Source organism: Mus caroli, chromosome 14, assembly GCF_900094665.2.
Source record: "Mus caroli chromosome 14, CAROLI_EIJ_v1.1, whole genome shotgun sequence".
In the NCBI taxonomy this organism is placed as follows: Eukaryota; Metazoa; Chordata; class Mammalia; order Rodentia; family Muridae; genus Mus; species Mus caroli.
Window position 1 is genome coordinate 105831462 of NC_034583.1, and position 13675 is coordinate 105845136.

The following is a 13675-nucleotide window of genomic DNA, read 5'->3' on the forward strand; positions in this document are numbered from 1 at the left end:
AACGCTGTTTGTGGCTGCTTGTTGAAGTTTGGATGCTCCCACCAAACTTGCTTCCATATGTGTATGTGAAGTGGTTGGAGCTTGCTCTTAGGAGCTTTTCTCCGTCCATCCACTAAAAGCTACATTAGAGACCATAGAACAGAGGTTAGAGGATTTTTAAAATCGTAAAAAAGAATCATGTGAGAAAAAAATCCACAAAGGCATGAGAAATTAGAATGACAGCAGAGATGCGATATTCTCAGTTATGAATCCGGGTTCTGCTTTATGATACAACCTCAGAGCAATGTCATGAAATAGATTATATTTTTGATTTTGTAGAGTGTGGAGAGTTAAAATATGTATATGTATCAATGCATCACACAGTTAGCTCATACTCAGAATTTCAATATGATTTTACCTTAAGTACTAAAAAGACTGATTCTGAGATTGCCACTTATTAGAGATGGTGGCAACTCCAGCACCGGGGTTCCTTGCCCGAAGAGACTCCGGACACCCACAAGGACCCACACAGGATCCCCCACGGGATCTTAAGACCTCTGGTGAGTGGAGCACAACTTCTACCAGGAGGAAGGTTCCAACACCAGATATCTGGGCACCTTCCCTGCAAGAAGAGAGCTTGCCTGCAGAGAGTACTCTAACCACTGAAACTAAGGAGAGAGCTAGTCTCCCAGGTCTGCTGATAGAGGCTAACATAATCACCTGAGGAACAAGCTCTAACCAGAGACAACTATAACAACTAGCTCCAGAGATTACCAGATGGCAAAAGCCAAATGTAAGAATCCTACTAACAGAAATCAAGACCACTCACCATCATCAGAACGCAGCACTCCCACCCCACCTAGTCCTGAGCACCCCAACACACATGAAAAGCTAGACCCGTATTTAAAAGCATATCTCATAATGATGGTAGAGGACTTCAAGAAGGACTTTAATAACTCTTTTAAAGAAATAAAGGAGAACACAGCTAAACAGGTAGAAGACCTTAAAGAGGAAACACAAAAATCCCTTAAAGAATTGCAGGAAAACACGACCAAACAGGAGATGGAGTTGAATAAAACCATCCAAGACCTAAAAGGGGAAGTAGACACAATAAAGAAAACCCAAAGTAAGGCAATGCTGGAGATAGAAACCCTAGGAAACAAATCTGTAACCTTAGATACGAGCATTAGCAACAGAATACAAAAGATGGAAGAGAGAATCTCAGGTGCAGAAGATTCCATAGAGAACATAGGCACAACGATCAAAGAAAATACAAAATACAAAAAGATCCTAACTCAAAACATCCAGGAAATCCAGGACACAATGAGAAGACCAAACCTAAGGATAATAGGAGTTGATGAGAATGAAGATATACAACTTAAAGGGCCAGCAAATATCTTCAACAAAATTATAGAAGAAAACTTCCTAAACCTAAAGAATGACATGCCCATGAACATACAAGAAGCCTACAGAACTCCAAATAGACTGGACCAGAAAAGAAATTCCTCCCGACACATAATAATCAGAACAACAAATGCACTAAATAAAGATAGAATACTAAAAGCAGTAAGGGAAAAAGTTCAAGTAACATATAAAGACAAGCCTATCAAAATTACACCAGATTTTTCACCAGAGACTATGAAAGCCAGAAGAGCCTGGACAGATGTTATACAGACACTAAGAGAACACAAATTCCAGCCCAGGCTACTCTAACCAGCCAAACTCTCAATTACCATAGATGGAGAAACCAAAGTATTCCACGACAAAACCAAATTCACGCATTACCTTTCCACAAATCCAGCCCTTCAAAGGATAATAACAGAAAAAAAAAACAATACAAGGACGGGAACCATGCCCTAGAAAAAGCAAGAAGGTAATCCCTCAACAAACCTAAAAGAAGGCAGCCACAAGAACAGAATGCCAACNTTAACAACAAAAATAACAGGAAGCAACAATAACTTTTCCTTAATATCTCTTAATATCAAAGGACTCAACTCTCCAATAAAAAGACATAGACTAACAAACTGGCTACACAAACAAGACCCAACATTTTGCTGCTTACAGGAAACTCATCTCAGAGAAAAAGATAGACANTACCTCAGAATGAAAGGCTGGAAAACAATTTTCCAAGCAAATGGTATGAAGAAACAAGCTGGAGTAGCCATTCTAATATCTAATAAAATTGACTTCCAACCCAAAGTCATTAAAAAAGACAAGGAGGGGCACTTCTATTCATCAAAGGTAAAATCCTCCAAGAGAAACTATCAATTCTGAATATCTATGCTTCAAATACAAGGGCAGCCACATTCATTAAAGAAACTTTAGTAAAGCTCAAAGCACACATTGCACCTCANACAATAATAGTGGGAGACTTCAACACAGATTGAAGCTGGCAATGTTTCAACATATGTATTCATTAGAATAAACCATTTTTTAGACATTATGGCATAAAACCTGTTATATATGAATCTTATAATCCCATAGATCAAGCAATTAGAAAAAGACCTAACAAGACTTTAAAGGAGATAATCGTAGAAGAGAAGGGAGATATGAATCTCCCAGAGATAGATTACATAATGCTTTATTGACTTTAATTTTCTAATAAAATATCAATGAGATAGATAAAACAACCACTGGGAGACAGTAGATTATGGGGGGCATGGGGGGAAACCTGCTAAACTAAATCAGCCTATCTGCATTAAGGATGTTCTCACCTCAGAACAGAAGAAAGAAAATGTATTACTTTTGTGGGGAGGGTTTGTATTTGTTACCACAGGTAAAGAAAAACTGAGCTGTGAATTGTTTCCAAATTGAGGAAATTTAGAATTGACAGCACAGGATCCCCTGAAAATCTTGGCTGCCAAAAGAAAGAAAGAAATCATGAAGTCCAAAATATAAAACAGGTAACTTATTACTGATCCCTCTATGTGGGAGCAGCTCTGAGACCGGGTGACATATGACATTTTCTCCAGCCAGAACTTCAGCTAAGCTTAGCCAATAAATCCTGTTAGATACAAAGTCCTCAAGACGTATGCCACCATTTTAAATGGGATAGATAGAAATGTATATTACAGTTTGTTTATACAGGCTGAACTAACTCATAAAGAAAGAAGGATGCCTTACTCACTCCAACAGAAAGCAAAGAAACATCGTTAACCGAACTATACACATTGCACAGTCCATACAGATATTATTGCAGAAATGTTTATTACCTGTGAGAGTTCTATGTTTACATACATCAATGAACTCTATGCAGCTCTGGCAAGATTCGTCCGAGATGCTTAGAAGCTGAGATATACCTATTCCAACAACCTACTTATACCTCAGACTGTCTCCATGTTGTTTCCTCAAAAAAATCTCTATCCAGGATCATTTCAAAATGGCTAGCTAGATTATACAGCATCACAGAATGTTACAGTCAAGACTTCAGTGAAGCCCTGAACTATCTCAGCATGCAGAAACTGGACCACAAATACTATAGCTAGATCACTTAAGACTAGAATATATTCCAATTTTTATGGGGCATCCAAAGGGAAAACGATGCCCCAAATCAGCAGGAAGCAATTTTAAGAGAGTCACATCACCATTCCAAGAGGTGGACTGCGGTCAATTGGTTTTGGTCTTTTGATGGATGCTGGATATTTGTTGTCGTTTAAGCAAGATCGTTAAAACTTGTTATGGTCTTAGACAGGGAAGAACCAAAATAAGGGAGGTTAAATTCGAGATTTATTTTTTTTACCTTCTTTTTCTTTTCTCTATCCTTCTTTTTCTCCTATCTAGTGTTAAGAGAGAAATGTGGAGAAGTAATAAAGAAAAAAGGAAAATATAAGAATGATGGCACACAGGGTAGATTATTGAATCTACCATTAAACTATTAGTGCTACTACTACCCAGAAATCTCACATTGATATACAAAATTATAAATTACAAAATTATACATTACAAAAATATACATTGGTATTGGTATATTGACACAAAATTAAAGTTATATTTGGTTACAACATACTGTTATCAAGTCTGTTTAAGCTAGTGTACCTATGCAGTCCTTTAAAAAGCAATATTAATTTCTAGTACTATTGAAAGCTGCTATTACAAATTGTTTAGGATAAATAAGAAACACAAGTTAATAGTCAGATAATCAACCTCATGGTTATGTTAGATACTAGTTTAGTTAACTACAGAATTGCATTTCTAAAGTTGTACAGAGAGTATATAGCTAGAAACAAGCAATGCTTTCCTATTCAGATATATTATAGATAGATGGCCTTTAAAAACCACGGAGATCTACAGAATATGGCATTTAAGGATGTTTTACAAATAAAAGGTCTGTTATGACAGTGAGGCATGTCAGCTCTTGGCAGCAGTTCATTCTACTTCAAAGAAGATGATGAGCATAGAAGAACCTCCATATGGAATTTACTTCAAATATGGCAAACTAGACACTGGGCAAGAAACTATTCTTGCTTCAAATGTTGACAATATGCTATCCAAACTGCACAATGAAGATGCAGGGAAGTTGACGGCAGAACTATGCCAACACAGGGTAAGCATCCTTCATTTTTAATGCTTCATAAAATGGTTTGTCAGGTAGTTTGATCCAAAAGGGTGAAGGTGATGCTCCAAAGACTGATAAATTTGGTAGGAGTGTCCATCCAGGAAGCCAAGTTTCTCTGTCATTTCTGTAATTTTGGAAGCTGCATCCCTGCACTTCTAGCATACTCATCAATATTTATTCCTTCTTAGGTCTCTTATGGGGTTGCAGACTAGATCGCTATAGTTTCACAATTAAGCTTAAGCTGCTTAGGATTTAAGAAAATGTTTTCATGTCTAGAAAGATGTTTTAGGTTGTTATGGCAAGTTATGATAAAATTAATTTAGGAATAACTCACCTCCTCAAGACAGGATAGATTGTAGAGTTCTTTTTTCAAAGCTGCTAAATGTATGTGGACTGGATATTGTGAATATAACCTTATCTGATAGTCTTCATAATTGTTATTACTGCATATAATTTATTATGGTAAGAAAACCTTTTATTGGACTAAAAAATAAAGTGATAGGGAGACTCTTTTATGCAATGTATGGAAGCAACACCTGTCAATTAAAATGATGTTGGCTTATTAGCTTATGCAACGAATAATTCCGGTATAGAGAGAGGATTTCTGGGATAGTGTCATGTGAGGAGAGATTTGCCCCATCACTGAAGGAGGTGGTCCCATGCAACTTAGGACATGTAACCAGCCATGTGCCATGACTTAGAGTAGAATAAATGGGTAGTTAAGTTATGAGCTACTCAGGAAACAAGCAAACGCTTTGGCCTAAACATTTTTTTGGGGGGTGGCATAGGTCTTTAATTCCAGCACTCAGAAGGGGAGACAGAAGCAGGTGTTTTACAGAGTTCTACAATGCTATATAATGAAACTCTGTGTCCTAAACAAACAAAATGACAAAGCTTTTAAAAACATTAAACCTCTTTAGAAAACCCAGAGCTGGAAGGAGTGATGGAGGCCCATGTGTTCCCTTTTGAACATCCCTGTCCAGAGTATCTTAGACAGCATTCAACCCAGAAATGTCCTCTGTTTAATGACCTGCCAATGGTGTGCGTTAGTTAACTGTATATCATTTCTTCAGACTTCAGAATGATTTTCCATAGACTCAGAATCATGAGTACTGTTTTTGGTCTAAACAGTTATTCATGAAATATTAAGTCTCAGAGTCATTATTTCAGGGAACTTGGGTGCAAGTAAAAAGCCCACAATTACAGTGTTCTTTTTCTTTCCTTTTTCTTTGGCCACCCAGAGAATAGTTTGCTGGCCCCAGTCAATTATAAATTCTATACCCTACCTCAGTTTACCGTGAATGTCAAAGCCCACAGTTAAGATAGATCTTCCCACATCATGAGATCAATAAAGACAAGTCCTCAAAGATAATCTCAGACGCTAACCTTAATCTAGAAAATCAGTTACAGGGATGCAGGGAGGTATATCTCCAAGGTATCAAGTTGAAAATTAATACTGAACCATCACAATTTGAAAATGAAAAATATTGAATACAGATTATCATAGTATTAACCTCACAGGAATTTTCTTTTGGGGGGGAGTAGGTAGTCTATACATGTGCGACTGCTCTACATCTGAAATAGTCTTAGAGTGAACTGCAGCCTGAGAGCCTTGAAAATTTGAAAGTGGCTGTAATAGAAAGTAGTTTAGTAGACTTGCAAGCTTAAGTCTTGTGGGGGGTGGGGCACTGATATATGACCCTCTCCCATTCACAACTTACAGGGACAGGGGCAATCCAAAGCAGTGTTGTACACTAGGAATGCCATGTGATCACAGATAGTAGTTACAAAGTTCTAGTAAAAGGCATTTAAAAGAGTGAGAATACATAGTTTTACTTACCCATCATCTGTCACAAATATTGTAGGTGCATCTCATAAACTATCTTACAGTCATCTGTGGGGTTTCATTTCATTTTAATGCCACTTTCTTGTTGACTTATGTTCTCCATTGTTTAATAAAAGTTGAGTAGTCTTCCTCAGCTATAAATTTAAAGCCATGGAATAATTGTTAACCCAGAAAAATGTTCTTTTCATATATTAGCAAAGTTTGTCCTGAGAACTTCGAGTAATGGCAAACTCCAGGCAAAGGACAGAAAGGAGACCAGAGTCAGCATTAAGTATACAGGACATCTTTCCCAAGGAAAGACACGTATAAGTTTGGTCAAAATTAGTAACGTCTTGGTAAATTTCTCAATACACTAACAATAAATTGAGGGGTATGACTCTATTTAACAAAATCTAAGAAACCTTAGGAGTGTGTGAAGCAGCACCATTGGATTGTACACGGCTCCCTCTTCAGCCTGGCAGAAAACATCGCCAGAGAACTCCAAGACTGAACAGCAGCTCTTACAATGCCAGGACCACTGAGATGGGAGAGCAAATCCATGTGCATTATGCTGTTGGCTGATATTGTCACACTACATTTGAAAGACTGTCCCAAGTCCAGAGAAGACAATAGTAGCCGGAGGAATGAGCTCCAGTCAAAGATTAGTCAAAGAAACAACAACAAATAAATACCAGTGAGCCTTGAAAAGAAATCCATGCTTAGGAATGCTATGCTAAAGAAAGCTACCTTAGTCTAAAGAGCGTGCACACACACACTCATAGATATAAATATACATATATATGCATACACATACATATGCTCATCGATAAGCATACAGATACATAAACACAAAACACATATAGGCAATCATGTAGTATCATATCTGGTTGTTAATTATTCTGGTTTAAAGTGTACAGGGAAGTAAAGGCAGCATCTATGATGCTATTAAACATTGTATTAGAGATTCTCATAATTAAGAAAGGAAGTAGAAAATGGACATCTTGACAGCAAAAAGAAATAAAAGGCTTTATAATTTAAAAGACTAGAACAATGTTATCTGACGTTGTGTATAACATGGATTTATATGTATACAAGAAGGGTAAAAGAATAAAACTAATAAATGCACTCAATTAATAACTAATAAGATTAGATCTAAATCCCCTGAAAATGGTCAAAAAGACGTCTTGGTGGTTGTGGTGTTTTTATATTCGTCGGGACAAAGCAGATGGCAGTCCTTTGTTCATCCTATCTTGATGCTTGGTTTGATAGCTAAAGCTGTTTTATTCCTAGGACTCATAAAAATCAAATCAAATTTGCACCCCACCACTGAAGGAGGAAGACAGACAGGGAGACCAGGAGACTACTATACCACCCCTAGACCTGCCCTCCAATGCATGGAACAGGTAGGGCACACACACTTGCTTGCAGTATGGATGGAGGTTCTGCTAGCCACGTGGCCAGCCCTGAAGGTGGAGCCACCACAATGTATGAGTATGGGGTGGTCAGATGGAAGAAAAAAGAAGTGGAAGAGCTTGAGCATTATAAAGAGAGATGGAACTCAAGAGTGGAGAGGAGCAGCCTGTTGGAAATGACCAGCCCTGTCGGCTGGGGACACTTCCAGCCTGAGGTGCCACTGAGAGCCATGTCTGAGTGTATGGCTATGGCTATGAAATAGCAGGGGTACGTGTCAGTATCTGGTTCATATAAACACTAGAGAAAATGGAAATGTCCCTGGTTGGGGCAGATGCTTAGGACCACTCCCATGTCCAGGGATCATGTATAACTGGCCCTGCATCTCACTGGATGCATGTTCTGGAGAATTGGTTCCTTTGCTCACAGCTTGCAGCACTTGGGTGAGTAGTCTATGTTCCTTTCCCAGGCAGCACAGTGGAACTGGCTCTGATGATGAGGGTGTAGGTGAATCTTCTAGAAGGGCATGCATGTGGGAGAGCTAAACCCACCACTCATCTGCTGTGAGGTGGCACAGGGACAAAGGAGATGCGCTCCCTGACCCCTCAGCACATTCAGCAGTCGGGGAAGCTGTGCAGTGGGTCATGAGCTCGGGACAGCTGTCTCTGCTTTTCACTAGCTGCAGCATCTGCAAGAGGCAGCTCTGGGGTCTTGAGAGTTTGATGAGCTGATCCTGTCCCTTGTTGGCTGCAGCACTTGAAAAGAGCAAGACCTGTACCTTGCCTGGGCAGCACAGTAGAGCTGTAGGGAACACAGGCGTGCCCTCTCTGAGGTCTCAAGCATGAGAGAGTCATGAAGTGGCATGGGTGTGGGAGTGATGGCCTCCCCTTCACCACCTATGGTAGTACAGAGAGCTGGCCCCAAGGACATGAGAAGGGGGAACTAGCCCTGCCCTCTCACGGATGACAGCACTGATGGAAACACCTCACTTGGGCAAAAGAGTGGAGTGATTCCAATAGTGAAGAAGGTACTGGTGAGCCATCCCCAAGGAAGTAAGAGCAGGAGAGCTAGTCCAGTCCTTCATCCCTGCAACCCTGAGAGTAGACACTGCTCCTTGACTGGGTAGCACAGTGAGGCTGGCTCTGAAGGCATTGTGTGTAGGTGAGCTGGCCCTGTGGGCAGGAGAGCTGACCTTGTTCCTGCTGATGGTGACACTGGGTGGCCTAGCCAGAACTGTGCTGAAGAGCTCACTCTGGTGATTAGGATAAGGAAGAACAGGTAGGCTGACCAGATCTGCTATCGCCTAGGCCCAGATTTAGGGCTCTTAGTTGGCCCACCCCAAAACTATATCATTTGTGAATGGTTGGGACCCAGGAAAATGCCAGTTCAGCTATTCCCAAGTTTCAGGATCTCCATGACACAGGACCACAACAGAATAACTTGGAGGAGTTCTGATGAAGATCCAACATTGATGGTGTTACAGAATCCAGAGAGCAGGAAAGAGCAGTGACTCATTGCAATGAGCATTTGCAAGTGAAAATGTGTGGACAGAGGGATAGACTGTAGGGCCTACCTCAGCATGTGACAGCTTCTACTATGAGATGTGTTCTGTGCTTTTGTACTTGTTACTGTTTACTTGCTTGTGCGTTGTTTACTTTGAGGGGAGTTTTTAGGGGAAAGGGAGAATATGAGGCAATGAGGAAAAGAACAGAATTCGGGTGCATGATGTGAAACCCAAAAAGAATCAACAAAAAGTTTTCTAAAATTAGATTTCTGTTTAAGAATAAAAGACAATTATAAGCTCATAAACTAGCAATGGACCATGCAGAGGGGAAATTAAGAAAATAAAAACTCATTTACAAAACATCAGAAAGAATATAATAAGTTTAATAAAAGACCAAAACTCCCACATATAAAAACCTTAAATATACAACAGTATTTTAAAAAGTAAAGACAACCTAAATAAATGAAAAGAAATTTCACATCTCTGCATCAGAAGAGTTAATGATGCTTAAATGGCAATCATCTTTGAATTCATCTACATATCCAATTTATTCTCTATCAAAATTCCAGCTGGCATTTTTGGAGAAAATAACAAGAGAGTCCTAAAATTCATATGCAAATACAAGTGACTCAGAATAAACAAACAGTCTTAAAAAGAGAACAAATTTGGAAGATTCTCTCTACTTGACTTTAAGATTTACAGCAAAGGCAAATGAAGACACTGCTCTGTTGATGTAAGAATGCATGACAGATGGGGCCCCAGCAAAGAAGGAGAAATGGCTACAGGGTCTCAACCGTAAGTGTAAAACAATTTGCAATTGATCGTTGCCTACAAAAGGAAAATCAGTTCTCTCCAATGGCATGTCACTGGACATATCAACCACACTCCAGGGCAGGCACCATTCCCAGGAATAGTGTCTCTTTCTCTCTCTCTATCTCCCTCCCTCTCTCTCTCTGTCTCGTGTGTATGTGTGTGTGTGTGTGTGTGTGTGTGTGTGTGTGTGTGTACATGCATGTATGTGTTACTTCATTTTATTGTGTATTGACTTTGTCTTATCCGTCTTTTGATTGTTTTGATTTTCAGTTTCTGGGGTGCTTGTGTATTCGTTTTTTAAGAAAGAAAGAGAAAGACGATAAATTTGGGAGTGTAGGGAGATGGAGAGGATCTGAGATGTGTTGGGAGAGGAGAAAACATGACCAAAACATTTTAACTTTTAAAAAATAGAATAAAGTAACAAAGATCGCAGGTCCACCATCAATAGATTTGAGTTCTAAGACAAGAAAAGTATTCCTTACTCATACCACTTGCAAAAATCAACTGAAAATAGATCGTGGGCCTAAACATAATAGGTTTAGCTATAAAATTTTCATAGGAAAGAATATGAAGCCTTCATAAATTTTCATCTTTCAGTAATGGTTTCTTGCACAAAACCAAAAGCATGAGATAAAAACATGAATGATTAAAAGGATTTTACTAGAAGTCAAACATTTTGTGATTCAAAGGTAAGGAGACCCCTGCCACATGTGTAACAGAGGGCTACCTTGTCTGGCCTCAGTGGGAGATGATGCACCTAATCCTCTCCCTGGGGGGAGGGGGTGACTCTATCCTCTCAGAACCAAAGAGAAGGGAAATGGGAGAAGTTCTAGAAGGGGGCACCACCAGGAGAGTAGCAGCAATTGGGATGTAAATTAACTAATTAAAGACAAAGTAGAGAGAGTAAACTGATGAAAATTTGGTATTAGCATATTTAATGAAAGATGTGCATTTAGACCATTTTCTCTTATATATCAATAAGGCATATATAAACAAATATGATATGGACAAATAATCTGCATAATTTTCTCCAAAAGATGCATACGAATGGCACAGGAAATAGCAGCATCCACTGTGAGACCTTAGGGAAAGAGTCAGACACCACGTTACTCACAAAAAGGGTAGAAACAACAAATGTTGGCAACCGTAGTGAAAAATTAGAGTCATCAAATTCTTACACTGAGAATGGGAAATGGTGGTACTCTTGAGAAATCAGAGTGCTACAGTTACTCAGCTACATGACATGACAGGTTCATTCCTGGGTATATGTTCAAGGAAAACACATTCATAATAATCAAAAATTCAAAGCAATCCAAATGCCAATCTCAACATACTCTGTAGATTCTTTTTGACAACAGAAAGTATTGAAGTACTAACACATTCTAGACTGCAGGTGAGCATTGAATGATTATGCCAAATGAGTCAATTAAAAATGGTCATGTATTATGTGATTTCATCTTTAAGGAATGTCCAGGAGTAGATTCATATACATCAAAAGTATGTTAAAGGTTGACAGGACCTTGAAACATATAGTTAATAGCTGTTGTTGTTGTTAATCTTGTTTTCTTAATTTCTTGTTGTTAATCTTGTTTTCTGAGATAAGGTCTTATTATGTAGCCTTGGGTGAACTCAAAAACCCTGGGATCTGCCTGTCTCTTCCTCTGACTCCTGAGTGCAAAGAAAAACCTGTGTGCCACCACAAGAGCCCAAATTCCTGCTAATAGGTATGAGAGCTGTGTGTGTGCTTGGTTTTTCTTTGCCTCCCTTTGAAGTCAATGAAAGATCACAACACTACTACAATATATAACAATGAATATTGTTGCAAAACTCTACGACTGTACCCAAAACCCTGTATACACAAAAGAAGTGAAATTCATATTTTATAAAACATTTCCTCTTAGAGCTGTTTCATTAGAAAGAGAAGAGGCACGGTGGTTTGAATCATTCTTTCCTGACTCAAAATAAAGAGGCCCAGGCAGATCCTAGGCTACTGTCAGCACTGTAAAATCACTCCATCTACAGAGTGCTTCCCAAGGGCAACGAAGGACGAGAAGGACAGATGGAATGTATGAGTCGCTAAGGCTCTGGGTTAACAATTTCTAGAAGAACCTGTGGAGAAGTGTCAGTAAATGGGCTGAAAACTGAAAGATTCAATCTGTCACAATACTCTTTTCTGGGCTAGTCCTGGAGAGAGTTGATCCTCCCTGTAGAGTCTACAATGGCAAAATAAGGTCTGGACCAGTCCCTGACATAGAAGAAACAGATATTTGTTGCATATGTACAATTGGACTTTGCTCTTGGAAATTATATCTCTGGTTCACAGGAACATTTCTTTATTGTAGATGTATTTTGTTGCCATAGATGACTGTTTTCAATATCTTGTGAGAGTCAAAAGACATGACATCATTAAAATCCTCTAGTGAAGAGTGAGTGACCTAAAGGAAGGTTGGGTTCTCAATAAGAGACCAATTTTGTAGATAAAAGAAAGCCTGTATTGACTTGTTTCCTGCTACTTGACCAGTGCACCATGCTTTGGCAGCCCTTCCTACCTTTATCTCTGGGGATGGTTGAAATTCCATGGATACAGGATTGGTTGATACTTTTCCCAGTCTGTGGGCTACCTTTAGACAGTATCCTTTGCCTTAAAGAATCTTAAAGAAGTTTCATGTGTTCCTATTAATCTTGATCCTAGTGTCTATGCTATTGGTGTTGTGTTCAAGTTGTTTCCTGTGCCAATGTTTTCAAGAGGGACGATAACTGAAATATATAAAGACCACAAGAAAGTAGGCATCAGCAAAACAGATAATCTAGTTTCAAAATGGACTACAGACCTAAACAGACAATTTTAAACAAAGGAATCTCAAAGCCAAGAAGCATTGAAGAAATGTTAAACATCCTTAGCCTGGGGGGGGGGTGCAAATCAAAATCACTTTGAGATGCCATCTTACACCCATCAGAATGGCTAAGACCACCCCTCAATCAACTGCTCATGCTGGTGAGAATGTTGAGCAAGGCAAACACTCCTCCATTGCTGGTGAGAGTGCAACCTGTACAGACACTTTCTCAGAAAATTGGTAATTAATCTACCTCACAATCCAATGATACCACCCTTAGGCATATACCCAAAGGATGCTCCATCCTATCACAAGGACACTTGATTAACCATATTCGTAGCTGCTTTATTTATAATAGTCAGAAACTCAAAACAACCTAGATGCCTCTCACCTGAAGGATAGAGAAATTATGGCACAGTTTCTCAATGGAGTATTATTCAGCTGTTAAATGGATGTTAGCTGTAAACTAAGAGACAATGCTATGGTCAACAGACACAGAGAAGCTAAGTAACAAGGAGTGCTTAAGAAGTATCTCCCTGGGAAAGGGAAATAGAATAGATTTTGAGGGTGTACTGGAAATGGGTAATGCTGAGAACAAGAGGGATCAGGTTAAGGGGAGAAAGAAAAATATTGAGAGAAATGCTGGAATGGGGTGATATATTGGGGGTGAGGTGGAAACCTAATTCACTAGAAACTCCATGGAATCTAACAGAATAACCCTGGCAAAGACTCCTACTTGTGGGGGACATGAACCA